The sequence below is a fragment of the Canis aureus genome, chromosome 12 (assembly GCF_053574225.1).
Source record: "Canis aureus isolate CA01 chromosome 12, VMU_Caureus_v.1.0, whole genome shotgun sequence".
In the NCBI taxonomy this organism is placed as follows: domain Eukaryota; kingdom Metazoa; phylum Chordata; class Mammalia; order Carnivora; family Canidae; genus Canis; species Canis aureus.
The window spans coordinates 57,583,781-57,596,635 of NC_135622.1; the positions used below are offsets into that span (position 1 = coordinate 57,583,781).

Below are 12,855 nucleotides of genomic sequence, written 5' to 3' on the forward strand. Positions count from 1 at the left end.
GGGAGAGATCCTGGAGAACAGTTTCCGATTCTGCAGGTTTGGAGCATGGCAGCCGCTGCTCACCTGGGCCCTGCTCTGAGAGCCACTGAGCCACAGCAGAGGCCCCCGGGGGGTGGCATGGAGGGGCAGACTCCGGTGACCGAGGCAAGAACGGCTTGGCATCAGCTTGCACCTCTGCGTCCGCACCGCCCGGCAAACGTCAGGCCACCAAGGCCGGTCCCTGGCTCTGCCACTGGAGCAGCACCCCCTGGGCGCCCACCTTCCGGCGGCCCTGCCTCCCTCCCCCGTGCTCCCTGTCCTCCCTCAGCCCTTCCGCCTCCCCGCCAAGGCCCCTTCTGCACACGGATGGCAGCAGACCGCGCTGTGGGAAACTGAGCCTTTCGTGGAGAACAGCTTTCAAACCTCAGAATGGAGTCTGAGCAGAAGGAAACCAGAGGAGGCCTGGGTCGGGTCCAGACTTGCTCGCGGCTCAGCTGCCAGTCAGTGGCCAAGTCACTTAACCCGTCTGTGCCTTGGTGTCTGTGTCTGTAAAATGGGTTTAATAGTAGCTGTCCCCTAAAGACTTCAGAGGATGTTTGTGAAGCTTAATGAGTGAGGTCCATTAAACCCCTCAGAAGAAAGGTGTAACTAAATACAAAGCACTATTGTAATTAGCTCTCAGGCTCTTTAAACCAGGTCGCATCTTGTTTTAAGAGAGTTACCATGACGACGGGTTTGTTTGAAAAACACATAAAAAAGGTGTGGCCATAAATCTCACAATAATAAGTAAATTTATTTTGCTGGTTTCTATTGTAATAAAGAACCGTCTAGCTCCTGACCAAGAGTCTCGCGCTGACGGCCAGCCTCGACTGGTAACGTCTGCGTCTCGTCCACCGCGGCACGGATGGTCTTCGCGGCCCTCTTGGGCACACAACAGGCACTTAATAAATGATTTTGGGTTAATGAACTCATGGTGCCTGATGCTCCGTAGGCTCCGGGTGGTTGTTGGCTGCATGGCGTGGAGATGCAGTGGTGGCCCTGGTCACGCCGATGACGTATTAGGGTTCTCCAGAGATCAGAGCCAGTAGGCGAGAATAGATGCGTACAGAGATTTACTGTGAGGAACTGGCTAACGTGGTGATGGAGGCTGACAAGTCCCAAAACCCGCCGTCCGCCAGCTGGAGCCCCCGGAGAGCCAGTGCGCTTCCCTCCAAGGCCAGAGGCCTGCAAACCAGAAGAGGCCATAGCTCCAGTCAGAAAGCCAGCAGGCTGGAGACCCAAGAAGAGCCAGTTTTTCCATCCAAATCTGAAGGCCAGAGAAGACCCAGCTCCCAGCCGTGCAGTCGGGCTGGACGAGTTCCCTCTTGCTCTGCCTTTTTGTTCTATTCAGGTCTTCAGCTGTTTGGATGAGGCCCACCCACATCAGGGAGGGCCATCCGCTTTACTCAGTCTACCAACTAAAATGTTAATCTCATCCAGAGACACCCTCACGGGCACACCCAGGATGATGTTTGACCAAATGTCTGGGCATCCAGGGGCCCAGTCACGTTGACGCATGAAGTTAGCCAGCGCGGTGGCATTTGCTGTGCCCTCCCCATGCGCCAGGCATGGAATTCGGTGCACGGTCCAACCTCATTCAATGGATCCGTGGACAGATGGGTGTGGGGAAGCCGCTGGATTCAGTCTAGTGCTTCACAGACACTGGACGGTATTTCGGGGGCACCAGCGAAAGTTTGGGAACAGATGGTAATAAACTCCCGAAGTTTCAGGTGGGAAGACGAGGCTGAGCAGATTAAGGGGGACAGCAGACAACACAGCTCTTACAATGCAACAACAGTGGGGAGAGTGAGGAGGTCCGGGTTTGAGTCAACTGGAAGGATCGCGCTCCAAGTCCACTGGGTGGTTCTTCCCTCCTGGGACAGCGCCCCCTGTTCCAGGCCCGAAGGCCTCCCTGGCCGGCCCGCAGTCCAGTGCGTGCTTCTGGAACTGCCAGGCTTGCAGGTCAGCGTGCATGGCCACTAAGCCTCCTCTCTCATGCTCGCTGGCTGGGGAGATCCAGAGTCCCCAGCACGGCCCGGCTTGAGGCAGAACCTGGCTACCTGGCCAGGGCTTGCAGGGAGTGGGAGGCGGCCCTGGGGGTCGGGCCCTGGGGCTGGGACGGAGGGGCAAGGGCCCAGACCCGGCTGAGGGCCCCGGCCACCTGACCACCTTCCAGCAGAGGCTTCTTACAGCAGAGGCTGAAGACAGGGAGGAGGGGGAGAGTGGGAGTCCCCAGGGGGAGAGGGAAGGACGCCTCCTCCCCGTCGGCAGGGCCCTGTTGACGTCGACAGCAGGCTCTTCCAGGCCTGTGGGCCGCTCTGCGCCCCTGAGGGCTGCTCCTCTCGGCGCAGGGGCGATGGAGAGTGGATCTTTGAAGAATCGTTCAAGAAATGTCTGCTGGAAAATCACTCTTGCCCCTCAGGTTGGCCTGGCAAGCGGGGTCACTCCCCGCATGTAGTCAGGTGCAGCCCCACATGAAGAAACGCAGCGCGTCCTTTCCTCAGGGAGAGTGGAGGCAGGTGCTGCACACAAGTGATGAACAGACTCGGGCTGGGGGTGAGAACGCGCCAGCTCGCCCTGGGCCTGGGGAGCCCTCAACCTCCCCCTCCCCCGGTTCTGTCCCTCCCTCCTGGCTCTGCTCTCCCTCGGGTCTTACTACTGCTTTTTAAACCTTAGCTGTTCGTCCAGGAGGCCTGTCGTCCCCTTCACCCCTTCCCTGCAGATTAGCCACCTGCGGCCCCAGCAGGTCCCGGGAGGCCGGCTGTGTCCCCTGGTTCTGAGTCGACCCAGCCAAAGGGGCAGGGTGCTGGAGTGGGTTCCCCTGTGTGCCTCTGGCCGCTCCTGGCTCCTGGCCGGAGCCTGGTGACAGAGGTGACATGGGGCAAGGCCGGGGACAGCTCTCCTTCCAACAAGGCCTGACTGGTCGCCCCTTGGTGAGTGGACAGAGTTCCTGGAGTTCCTGGTAACCATGGCAACCTCCTCCAGAGGGACCCTGCCTGCCACCGGGCCTCCTACCTGCACTCAGCGGCCACGACCGCATCTCCCCCGTGCCAGAGCTGCAAACTTGGAAACGTTGCTAGAACTCCGTGGATTTCTTCATCTGTAAAATGGGTGTGATTATTTCTGCCCCACAAGGCTGTGAGAGGCATTTAACGAGGTAAAGTGTGCAAAGACTCCGGCAGCGCCTAGAAAACGGTAGGTTCCTGGGGGGTGTTGGACATCACCCCCTCTGGCCCCAGCATGGACCAGCTTAGCCACAAGTGTGGCACCGCAGGTACCACTGGAGTCAAGCAGTGGGGAGGGGCACCCAGGCCCCAGGCCCCGTGTCAGGGAAATGGGCTCCGTGACCACGGAAACAGGGTTCTTAGAGTCCTGGGTGCCCCTCCCCACTGCCTGACTCCCGTGGTACCACCGCTGGTTCATCAGTGGGAGCCAAAATCTCCAATAGATTGTCCCTCCCTCCTCCTGATACAACCTGCCAGACACATTCCATCTTTCAGGAGTCATCTCTTTGGATCAAGAACAGAGGAGACGTACTTTCGGGATGTGCTTCTCCTTCCTGGCTCATGCTGCCCGGTGGGCTGCCGTCACCTCCCTTCCCTCCGCTCAGGAGATGACCAAGGCCCCACGTGGAAAAATCTCTTCTCGTTTCCCTGCAGTTTTCTAGATGAGAATAAACCCCCAACTTTGGATGAATTCTGAGCAATTCACAGCCTCCATCCTCCCCATCTTTTCCCTTTCTCCCTTTGGTTTCAGAATCCCTGTCTCTTCGGTTTCAAATATTTGCCTTTTTTTTTTCCAAAAGCACATCTGCAGGTAAAATCACAACAGACAATACATAAACCTGACCTGGAACTCGGGAGTTTTTATGAAATATTTCTGCACTTCCAGGCTGCAAAATCTCTGGTGGCAAAATGTCACAGTGAGAGCCCCTGCAGTTCTGTGGGGCTGCTGTGTGTCTGGAGGATCGGCGTGTCCCGTGGCTCCCAGAAGACCTGCCAGGTGGCCACCAGCGTGATCTAAAGGCAGGAGCCAGACAGGCCAGGAGTGACTGGGGTGGAGGGAGGGAAGTGACTCAGAGGAAGCCCCCAGGCCACCACCTTCAGCTCCCGAGGGCGCTCAGGCCCTGGAGACCTTGACTTGGTTCACCTGACCGCATCCCCAGCTTCCTTCATTAGGACATGATCTCTAAAGAGGACTTGGGGCTCCGGAAAGTGATGTCAGTCATACTTGAAAATACTCGTTGGTCAGATGGCTCCCCAGCCTACAAGGAAGCCGGGCCCTGCGCGCCCTGAGGGCCCTTTGCGCCCTCTGCCTCCCAGCCAGTGGATGGGGTGGGGAGGGGTGTGGGACGGCAATGACAGGGTGGGGTGGCTCTGAAACCCCAAGCACAGGGGCCAGCCCAGGGAGGCGGCAGCGGGGCCCCAGGAGCCCCGGGCACCCCGAGGGCCTGGGCCTCCATCCCGGGGCAGAGGCTCCATCCAGCAGCTCCTTGAGCCCAAGGATGACTTGGCCAATTTATGCCCCCCTGCTTCCCTGATTGCCTCACCACCCTGCCCTTCTCTGCAGGGTTGCTCATCCAACATCAGTTATTTTTCAGAGGCGGGGGCTGGGGCCCCGAAATGCTTGAGGAGGAAACCGGGGTGGATTGCATTTACACCAAAGGCTTTGAAGCCCTTGCCCTTTCCGACTCCTTGTGTGGGTGAGGACAGGAAGGAGCCAGTACCCCCGTGCTCTGGCCCATCTCATCGTCGTAGGTGGGCACCAGCCTCTTCCTGGGCCGGGAGGGAGGCCCCACGTCCCCCAGCAGCCAGAGGGCACGGGCAGCCCGGCAGGCTTCACCCCACGGCTGCATCTTATTTGATTGTCTCTAATCCGAAGAGAAATACACGCTGACTACTCACAAAGACCTGATTAAACGTCACAGAAATGTAACAAGGAAAACAAAATCCACCCCCACATCCTCCCCACCTCCCCGAGAGACAACGGCATCGAATCACAACCTCCCGTGATTTCTTGGTGTTTCGACATCTGCCGACCCCCGAGCCCCCGGGGGGCAGAGCGCTGCCCTGGGCGCTGTGACGGGCCCCGGTGCAAGGAGCCAGACCCACTCCATGAGACACTGTCCCCGCCCGGGAGACGGGGAGACCGAACGTGACGTGTATCCTGGCTGGGGTCTCAGGACCGGTAAAGGACGGCGGGGAAAATCAAGGAAATCCCGGCAAAGGCCGGACTCGGCATCATCCTGTGGACTGTACCCCATGTTCCAAACCCACCTCGGATGTTGAGGACAGTGAGGACTGGGTGCCGCGAATATGGGAACTCCCTGTGCGGTACTCTCCATTTTTCTGTAAATCGAAAGCTGTTGGGGAAAAAAAAATTAAGTCTACATTTTGAGAATTTAGTCGAATGAAAACAAAACCAAAAAAAAAAAAAACCAAAAAACAAAAAACAAAAAACTGAGATATGGCGAAATGGTGAGTGGCTCTGAGCATCCTCGTTGCTCGGGCTGGAAGCGGCGGGGCTCCCACGCCCGGGCCCTGCGGGGCGGCCTCCCCGTGGGCTCCTTGACAAGGAGCCGAGGCTGATATTTGAGGAGAGAGCAGTCAGGGGCTCCACCTGGACCCCTGTCCTCATCCCTCCCTGTCAGGGCCCCGTCAGGTAAGCAGCATCTTCTGCCCCGCGAATACCCCAAGCGGGGGTATTTGGAGGCCGGAGGCTGGGCCTCACTGCTCTGGATCTAGGGCTGCCGGCCACGTGGGAGGGCTCGCAGGTGCCCACTGAGCACGTAAGTGAAGGAGCCACGCGTTTGTTTCTCGGTCTTGCTGGAAGGGCTGCGTCGAGGCATGAAGCCAGAGAGCGCGCGGGTAGGGCCCCCCACCGTCCTTCACCCAGTGTCACTGGAGTCTGGATGCTGAGGCCCAGATGCCCAGTAGGCACCTTGATCCACATCCCATGGTCCTGGTCCTCAGTTCCTGGAGGGCAGAGCCGGGGCGCAGCCTCAGAGCCCCACCGCTTCCTGCCCCTCAGGTGGCCTCACGACTGCCTTCCTGCCCAACACCTGAGCAGGGGCGCGAGCCCGGGGAATTGAACGGCGGGTCCCGAGAAGCCCCACTCCTTCTGGTTCCTTCCCCTGGACGTGTGTTTATGAAGGTCTCTGCAAACACAACTGTTTGGAAAAGCCTTGAAATAGGAAACAGAGTCCCAGCTGAGTGTCTAGGTCACACGAGAGTCTGAAAAAAAAATTTTTTTTTTAATCATTTCCTTCGAGGTTGCCAAGTCTGGAGGTCCTGTCCGGATCTGCACATCCTGCAGATGAGTCAACTTGAATTTCCCTCCCCGTCCTCCACTGGCACCGTTCTCACCCGAAGCCAGCACCCTAGGGGGAGCGCGGGCCCGGTGGGGCCCCAGGCCGGCCTCCCGCTCTGCCGTCGTGACCGTTTCCGAGCCCGCGGTTCGGCGGATCCAGTAATTCACGTTGTTGTTCCGCCCTCACCACCACCCTGTTCATCCCCCAAACAGAAGCTCTGTGCCCCCGAAGACCCGCTGCCCGTGCCCCCTCCCATCAGCCCCTGGCCAACTCCAGTCCTCTCTCCATCCCTCCGCAGGTGACAGTCCTGCGTACCTCGTGTAAGGGGGGATCAGACAATACGTGTCCTTCTGTGTCTGGCTCTTCACTTGCCTAACGCTCCTAGGTTTACCGGGACGGTGGTAGCACGTGCCAGAGCCCATCCTGGGGCTGACTAGTACTGCACTGCCTGCGGGGCCACCTCCTGCTTATCCATGCGTCCATTGACGGACACCCGAGTTGCTGCCGTGCTTTGGCTATCGTGGACGCCGCCGCCGCGGACACGGGTGGACAAGTACCTGTTTGAGTCCCCGCTTTGAGTTTCATTGCAGTGAATCCGGGGCAGCTCCGGCCCCACCTGCCCGAGGACCACCTGTCACTGCCTTGCTCTGTGCGGCTCACTCACGTGTCAGGCTCCCCGCTCGCCAACGCCCCCAGCGCCCCTCCTGCACCCTCTGTGGTCGGAACCCATCAGCTCTGGGGGCAGGGATTTTGTCTGCGATGGATCTCTGGGTGCAGTTTCATCATCCAGGGAAGCACTGAGCATGGATATTAAATACCAGTTATGAGAAAGGAGAGCAAAACCCACGCCGGTGATGTTACACAGGGTGTGATGCGCTGCAAGGACACGGTCGACTTACCCATCTGAGTCACACCCGATTTATTTGTCAGGTTCCTCAAATTGTGCCAACGGCCCATTCCTCATCTAATGGGTGTTTGCCACCCACGGTCAGGCTCCGGGGATGCGTGCCTTCCTTGTCACTGCTTGGGTTTGAGCTCTTCTGGGAGTAAACCCCTTAGACTCTGGGCGGGGGGTGGTGCTGGCGAGTGAGAGGTAGTGAGTAGCATGTCAGGGGGAAGATGCAAGCCAAATGTGACGGCCCCGTTCGGGACGGAAGTGCTTAACACAGCTCGAGGGTGTGATGGAGCCTTTGTGGCTGCGGGGATGAATGCCAGCTCTGTCCCCGTGCTCAGCCCTGCCCACTGAGCAGGACAGCTCTGGGCCAGCCTGAGCCACCAGGCATAGGTTCCAGGACCCTGTTCCCCCCACACTTCTGCTTGGTCCTGCTAGTTGCCCCTCGTCTGATGGCTGGTGAGTCACGGTGCATAATGCCCCTCAGATCGACACTGTGATTTCATATCACAGCTGTTGGGGAGCTCACCTCCTTGGCATAGGAGAACTTGGGGGGCACTCGGGTGGCTCAGTGGTTGAGTGTCTGCCTTCGGCTCAGGCCATGATCCTGGGGTCCTGGGATCGAGCCCTGCGTTGGGCTCCACGCTAGGGGTGGGGGTGGGGGTCTGCTTCCCTCTTTCACCCTCTGCCTCTACCCTTGCTTGTACACTCTCTTTCTCAAATAAATAAATAAATAAATAAATAAGATCTTCAAAAAACAAACAAACAACAACTTTGGGATGCATTCTAACCTCATGTGATACCACGTGTTTGAACGACCCTCCTGCGTTATTCCCAGTGGGCTGTTAACCCCCCGAGGAAATCTGGATCTCCCAGAACACTGGCGCTCTCCGTGTCCCCTCCTGTCATGCCAGTAGACAAATCTCTGAGCACCTGCCTCTTCGTGGCTGTGAGCAGCTGGACGTGCGGGGAAGTCCAAGGTGGGGTCCAGGGTGCAGGCCAGGGTTGCTCGTGCGTGTTCCTGCTGAAGGAAGGCTCCGGCCTCCAGCCTTGCGTCAGACGGGCTGAGGTTCCCAGCTTCTCAGCTGAAGGAAGGAGGCATGCACTTCCCCAAGGGGACCCACACCTGGGCTAGACTTGGGGGCTCTTTAGTACCCAACAGCCCTCATCCCTCCCTTACCTGCCCCGTGTCCCTTCAGGCCCTCCGTCCCCTTGCTGCCCAGTTGGGCAGGCTTGCTCTTCCTCTTGCTCCAACTGCGAAACATCGGATGTCCCAGCTGTCCCAGGCTCGGAGGTGAAGCTGCCGCCCTGTGTGTGTGTGTGGGGGGGGGGGGGGCGTGGGATAGGGAGTTGCCACAGAGTTGGGGGGACCAAGAGACAGGGAGGGACATGAGCAATCTGAGGCTCAGAGGGCAGGTGACCAGCTGGCCCGAGATAGTCCTGAGACCGGGCTTGGACCTGGGTCTCTCGCTTACCCCCTGGCTTGTCCCTGAGGTGCACACACACTTGGGAGTGCAAATCCAGCAGTCCCAGCCTCCGTTCCTCCCCCTAGAACTGCCCCTCCCTGTCCCGGCCCCAGATGTGGAACTGACGCCCGTCTGCCTGGCATGTGCAGGTACAGGTCCTCACTCCGACTGCCTCATGTCTCCACCAGAAAAAAGCATCCTCTTTAAAGCTTTTTAGAAGCATCCTATGATTAATCTTTTCATTAAAAGAAGAATCGGCCCACTTCCCTGTTGAGAACATCCGAATTTTTATCGGGGGCGGGGGGGGGCGGTTTGCTTAACGTTAGGGTTGCCAGTTGAAAGAAAGAAAGAAGGAAGGAAGGAAAGAGAGGAAGGAAGAACAGAGAGAGAAGTACAGATCGCTTGGTGAAATCCGAATTTCAGATAAACAACAAATAATTTTGTAGTGTGTGTCCCAACTCCTGCACGGGACACGCTGAAATCCACATGCGACCCGGGACCTGTAGCTCATCTTCTGTTGAGGGTTGAGTGTGTCCCCTAAAATGCACATGTTGAGGTCCGACCCTCCAGCACCTATGAGTGTGGCCTTATTTGAAAAGGTCTTTTCAGAGGTAATCAAATTAAGATGAAGCCATTAGGATGGGAGCTAATCCAGTACGACTGGGTCTTGATAAATGGGGAGACTTGGACGCGGACATGTGCTCGGGGCAGCGCCATGTGAGGATGAAGGGAGACGTCCCCGTGATGCTTCTCCAAGCCGAGGACCACCAAGCATGGCCAGCAAACCACGAGCAGCTGCGGGGGCCTCGGAAGGCCCCAACGTCACCCACACCTTGACCTTGGACTTCCGGCCTCCAGACCTGTGATGATGAATGTGTGTTGTTGGAGCCCCTCAGTGTGGGGTGCTTCGCTCTGGCAGCCCCCGCAAACCCACAAGGGGGGTGCGGCCCTCACTGGAGCCCCTGGGTCCGGAACACAGGGGCCTAGGCCCGGGCTGGGGGCGCCACGGTGACGCACCACAGGCTGGGTGACGCCTGCCTCGTAAGTCGGGAGGGAACGGAGGGTCCCCGGCGAGCGCGCGCCGGACCCTCGCAGCTGGGGGTGGGCCAGGCTGTGCGTGCGGGGCAAGCCGGTGCCGCCGAGCCTCGCGCGCCCTGGCCTGCGGCCTCTCGGGCTCGCCTGCGGCTGGACGGAGCGCGGTGGCGGCCCCGGGGACCGGCCGCACCCCAGCGTCTGAGGAAGGGCGCGAGCGAGCCTCTCTCACGGCCTGAAGAAGAACGCGGCCGTGAAATCAGTGATGCCACATTATTGCTTCCTGGCCGTGCGGGCTGGGCTTCCTTCCCGTGACCAGCAGCCCCCAGGGCAGTGGCTCCCGCTCTGGAAAAAGGCTGCGACACGTGTATCCTGGACAGCTGGGGCTGGAGGGCTTCCTCTTCATTGTTTGAAGGAAGACTCGGGGGAAATGTGGAAAAAGCGGGGGGGAGGGGGGCGCACGCAGGCCGCCTGACCCGGGAGGCCAGGCCTTGGGGAACGTGGGCCGCCTGGCACAGGCCCCGGGCCCAGCCTCCGGCCCCCAGATGCCTGGGGAGGGCGTCCTCCCCACCTGGGCCTCGGTCCCGAAGGCCTGTGGACCTGCTGTTCCTGCAGAGCAAGGGCTGGGTTGTTTCAGGGGAGCCTGGGGGCTCCCCACTGCCTATAGCAACCTGGGAGCCTGGGGACCCAAGCTGGGGGTGCCCTGCCCGTCCACGGCCCTCACGACAGAGCTGTCGTGTTGGGCTTCACTCAGTTCCCCCCGGGGCAGGGGAAAGGGTGCTGCTGCGAAGGGTGGCGGGCCGTGGCTTCTCGGGGCGCCCGCCCTGCTCACCCACAGGTGAGCACACTCCCGCACGCCCGAGACCAGCAGTCATGTACACACCCCGTGCCCCCCAGCACTGGCACAGAACCTGCACCCCATCAGCTTGCTGCATAGTTATTACCACCTGGAAGTTGCCGGCCGGTTTAAGTCCAAGCCGAAGAACCAGGTGAGTCGGGGCGCCTGGGTGGCTTAGTGGTTGGAGCATCTGCCTTCGGCCCAGGGCGTGATCCCGGGGTCTTAGGATCGAGTCCCACATCGGGCTCCCTGCATGGAGCCTGCTTCTCCCTCTGCCTGTGTCTCTGCGTCTCTCTTTGTGTGTGTCTCAAATAAATAAATAAATAAATAAATAAATAAATAAATAAATAAATAAAATATTCTTTAAAACCAGATGAGTCAAAGAAATGCAAACTGCGTTAGCGGGTGATGACTGCCTGTTGAGGGGTTTGTTCAAACAGAAGAGGGGCAGCCACATGCTCCGACATTGCGTTCATCATCACTGGGGCCGCAGGTATGGGAACTAGGGGTCCTCCAGGGCCTTTCGACTGGAGATCCCAAGAATCTTTATAACCAACCAGAGCACCCAGGCCCCGTGGGCTGCATTAGACACGTCCTGGCGGGGCCTACGAGCCCAGCTTCTTCCTGGTGCCACTGCCCTCCAAAACACCACCACTTCCTTTAGGCTTGGGGATTGTAGAATTTCATCTCCCCAAAACCCCTTCTCCCCTTCTTCCAGCAGAAATCCCCCATGTCGGCACATGACCCCCAGGAACAAAGAGCACACTGCCCAGCCTCCCTGGGCCAGGTGTCACCATGCCACCAAGCTCTGGACAAGCGGCTATGACAGAAGTCCTAAGTTCTGCTTCTGGGGGTCAGTGTTTCTTAAGGAGGAAGCGTCCCCTCTCATCTCCTGCCCCCTCCCCAGCGGCTGGAATTCCAGCACAGTAGCCGGATTCCAGCAGCCGTCTTGGGCTTGTGAGGACAAAGGATACACCTGAGGGATGAGTCTCTGGAAGCCGGGAGGGGCCCAGGTCCCGGGGATTTTGTGGGCTCCTGTACAGCCTGACCTTCTGGAACATCAGAGGATGCAGCTTTGGGTCTTTCTGCCTCACTTTGCCAAACGGAATGACTAATATATTCAACTGACAGCAAAACCCACCTCTTTGAATTCCCTTGACGGGACAGACTGTGTCTCACATGTCTCTGTATTTACAGCATCTGGCACATAGTAAATGTTTTGACTTGATTTGATTTGATCCAACCTTTTAGACGCCTGTGAGCCAGGGAGTAACAAAATCTACGCGGCAACTTCCTGCGGTGTCCAGTGACACTTCCCGCTTTCGTTCTAAAAATTACCTCTTTTGGGTTCCAGACAGGCCCTTGGTGAGGGATGCCAAGCTCCCTCCGGACCCAGGTGATGCCAGTGACAGGTCTGGCTGACCTCACTTCTCAGATCTAGTCTTTCCAGATGGGAGGTTCCCTCCAGGGACCACTGAATGAAGCCTCTGCCGGAGGCCGTGTGCAGGCCCAGGCCAGGGAGGACAAGGCCTCCAGGAAGGAAGGGCCGGGGTCAGCAGGCCTTCCGGTGGGGCCTGGGGCCGCATGCACGGGGATAACTGGGGCGGGGGAGCCCCCCAGCCCCACGCCGCCCTCACCCAGTGGCCCTGGTAGGGACAGAAGGAGCCAGAGCGTGGAGGCCGGCTCCCCTCGGTGGGCTCTAGACGTGGACGAGCAGCGGCTCTTTTTCTGACAGCCACCGTTTCCCCCTAGCCGGGGGCCGCAGGGGACGTTTTAGATCTTCCTTCATACACACCTGCATTGTTTTCATGCTTCCAAGGCCTATTTTTATGTTTTCAAAGCCGACCTCTGTCATCCAGAAGGAAACATTGAAAATCGATTCTTGAGCGCCCGGGGGCTCAGAGGTTGAGCTTCTGCCTTCGACTCAGGGCATGACCCCGGGGTCCTGAGATCGAGTCCCGCATCCGGCTCCCCGCGGGGAGCCTGCTTCTCCATCCAGCCGTGTCTCTGCCTCTCTCTCTCTGTGTCTCTCATGAATAAATAAATAAAATGTTAAAAAATAAAATAAAATCAATTCTTAAAAAAAGAAGCCGTTAGTCATTAGACATAAAAACCCGGGAATGCCTGTTCACAACCTTCTCCGGGATTGGGACCCGTTTCCATCTGTGGGGTCAGCCAGACAAGGGGACGCTGGTGAGAAAAGCTTCCAGTGGCCCTGAGGACGCAGCTCTGGGGGGTTCTGACCAGAAGACATCGGACACTCCTGTCCTCAGGGTGCCAGGCAGGTCTGGGGTGCCAG

General features: G+C 58.6%; 1 long non-coding RNA gene across 1 annotated transcript; it reads right to left on the bottom strand.

The window, feature by feature from the left end:
- Window positions 1-753: 753 nt before the first annotated feature.
- On the bottom strand, window positions 754-3,349 carry LOC144281258 (uncharacterized). The gene is made up of 2 exons (XR_013349800.1): window positions 3,034-3,349; window positions 754-2,568 (listed from the first exon to the last, which is right to left on the bottom strand). It is a non-coding gene; the product is annotated as an uncharacterized LOC144281258 (long non-coding RNA).
- Window positions 3,350-12,855: the final 9,506 nt, after the last annotated feature.